Below are 2,740 nucleotides of genomic sequence, written 5' to 3'. Positions count from 1 at the left end.
TGGGTAAATACTTGGTTCTGAGATAACTCTAATCATTCAGAGAGGATTGAGAGAAGACAACTTCCACTTCTAGGAAAAGGTGATTCATATTCCACGCTGCGTGCTTGGCTGCACCCTCTCTCAGGCCAGTTCCTCTCACTTTTGAGGTGGCTTTAGCTCTCCAACTTCGTATCCTCAGGAACATGAAGGGTGTATTGCAGCTGCTTTTCTGTAAAGCAGGCGGCTTTTACCATCTGGTGCACTGTTTTTCTGTGTTTAGATCAGACATGTGAATCAAGCCATTTATTTATGCATTTACTTCTGCATATACTGTAGGCATTTCTTCCCATTCAAAAGAGGAGGAAATCTTTGAACACAATGAATATTCTTTTTACTTTATTTAAATTAAATGTAGACTTTCACTCAAATGAAAAACAAAACTTCAAAAAATGATTGGTGGGATCATCTGAGCAATTATTTCAACATCAGAAAAGTTTTATAGTATAAAGGTGTTTGCTCCAATTAAAAAACTGATGTAAGGGGGGACCCTACCTTTAGAACTGTATACAGCATTACCCATTCTACAATAAACTAATCACCTTATTTTTTAATCAGTCCAGAAACACACATCCAACTGTTCTGGCATCTAGGATTTTCACACTGGTAAAGAGAAGCTGCATAGTACACAGAACCATCAAAATTCTGTCCTTATGTCTCTTCAAGTCCAAAAGCCAGATTCTTTAGCCAAAGCAGCTATACTACAATCTTTATGAAATCTTTTATTTATTTATTAAATCCTTGAATCGATTTAGCACCCCAGAAAGTAAGAGCCTACTGAACTTTCCATTTATTCCAGTCTAGCTCTGACCCATCATTGTATTTGACATAAGTAATTCATCTTGTTCAAGCCCCCGTTTAAAGGTTATGACAATTTGCACAGGACACGATAGAACTTGTAACGTCATCACTGACAAGGCTACAACCTTCACTTGTTGACATCTTATCAAGTAGTCTCATTCTTGTTCAAATCTTGGTCAGAGTTACTTAAAATGACAGTTTTCTATTGCCAGTGACTGAGTCAGCCTGTAAGTGTTGCCCAAAATAATGCAAATTCATAAAAATACATGATAGGAGATAGTTATTTTTAACATGTTTGACTTGGTTCCCGAAATATCACTCAGTGACACAGAATAATAACTCATGCAAAGGGTGAACCAGCTAGAAAGCTGGAGTCGATTTACTCATGGGATTGACGGCATTGCAAGTAACAAGACAGGAGGCTCTGCCGCCTCCTACTTCCTTCCCCCCCACTGCTACACCCAGCTTTGCACAGGACCTATAAAAACACTCATTGTGCAGGTCATATATCTGCCAAACTCTGTCCAAACAGCAGGAGACCTTGAACTGCTTGGTGAGAGACACATGAGATGAGACAGCTAAATTCTGGGTTCAGTCAAGATAATATTCATTTGCCATCTAATCAGGATTTTAAAGCAAGCCTTCAGATAAGAAAGAGTTAAACATTTTAACTGTTAAGCGCCTTCTCTCCAAAGCACAAGCTTGCAAATACTGACACAGGTACACCCTTAATAACAGTCAGATGTAGCACATCAGTAAGTTAAGACAAGCTGAATTTCAATATCACAAAGACCACGAATCCCAAGTTAAATCCAGGTTTACAGCTACACAAAGTATGTTAAGTTAGGCAATTATATAAATGAACTTTTCATTATCAGTAGCCAGAGTTTTGTCACATTCTCACATTAGCATACAGCATAGGTCAGAGCTCCTGTGGAGAAAGCACTGTCCCCAGGCACTGAGCCAGCTCGTCAGTGGCTTCACAGCAGCCATGACCCTTTAGAGCCACCACTGACCCTGCGGGTGAAAGGAGTGCAGTCTTACAGGAGCTGATGGAAACCAGAGACCATCAAAGCTGCTAGTGATGCTGAAGCTGACACTAGCTAAGAGTCTGCATTTAGTCTGGGAAAGGCAGACTCCCTCAGGGGAGGCACAGTGACACAGAAGGTACAAGTCTAGTCTTTGAAATGAAATGCTAAATATATTAATAAAGCTGCTGAGCAGAACTGATAGGTGGGAACAGGAAGCTTAAAAAAAAAAAGCACAAAAAATCCTACAAAAACTCAAAGAACCCAACAACAACAAAAAGGAAGAGATCCGAAAGATCAAGACATGAAACATTAGCAATAATTGATTTGCTTACTCTTCACACAGCCATTGGCTTTAACATTGTTTTTTAACTCTGCGTTCCCACTGCCAGCTCATTTCTTTTCCTGAAATAGTTCCAGTTCAATGGGAGATAAAAGTAATACCTGGAGCCCCGGTAGCACGCCGTGATCGTATAGTGGTTAGTACTCTGCGTTGTGGCCGCAGCAACCTCGGTTCGAATCCGAGTCATGGCATCACCTGGCGGTACCATGGCACACGGGCTCACTTTTAGGGGCACAGAGTCTAGTTGGAGGTCAGTGACGAGTGGTGTTCCCCAGGGCTCAGTACTCGGTCCAGTCCTCTTCAATATATTCATTAATGACCTGGATGAGGGGATAGAGTGCACCCTCAGCAAGTTTGCTGATGACACAAAGCTGGGAGGGGTGGCTGACACACCAGAAGGCTGTGCCGCCATACAGAGAGGCCTGGACAGGCTGGAGAGCTGGGCAGAGAGGAACCTTATGAAATTCAATAAGGGCAAGTGTCGGGTGCTGCACCTGGGGAGGAATAACCCCATGCACCAGGACAGGTTGGG

General features: G+C 42.1%; 1 non-coding gene across 1 annotated transcript; it reads left to right on the top strand.

Moving 5' to 3' along the window:
• The first annotated feature begins 2,327 nt into the window (after positions 1 to 2,327).
• On the top strand, positions 2,328 to 2,399 carry TRNAH-GUG (transfer RNA histidin (anticodon GUG)). The gene has a single exon. It is a non-coding gene; the product is annotated as a tRNA-His (tRNA).
• The last annotated feature ends 341 nt before the right edge of the window (positions 2,400 to 2,740 follow it).

The sequence above is a fragment of the Larus michahellis genome, chromosome 11 (assembly GCF_964199755.1).
Source record: "Larus michahellis chromosome 11, bLarMic1.1, whole genome shotgun sequence".
In the NCBI taxonomy this organism is placed as follows: Eukaryota; Metazoa; Chordata; class Aves; order Charadriiformes; family Laridae; genus Larus; species Larus michahellis.
The sequence above is the reverse complement of the archived record's forward strand: the minus strand, read 5'-3'. Positions and strand labels throughout refer to the sequence as shown.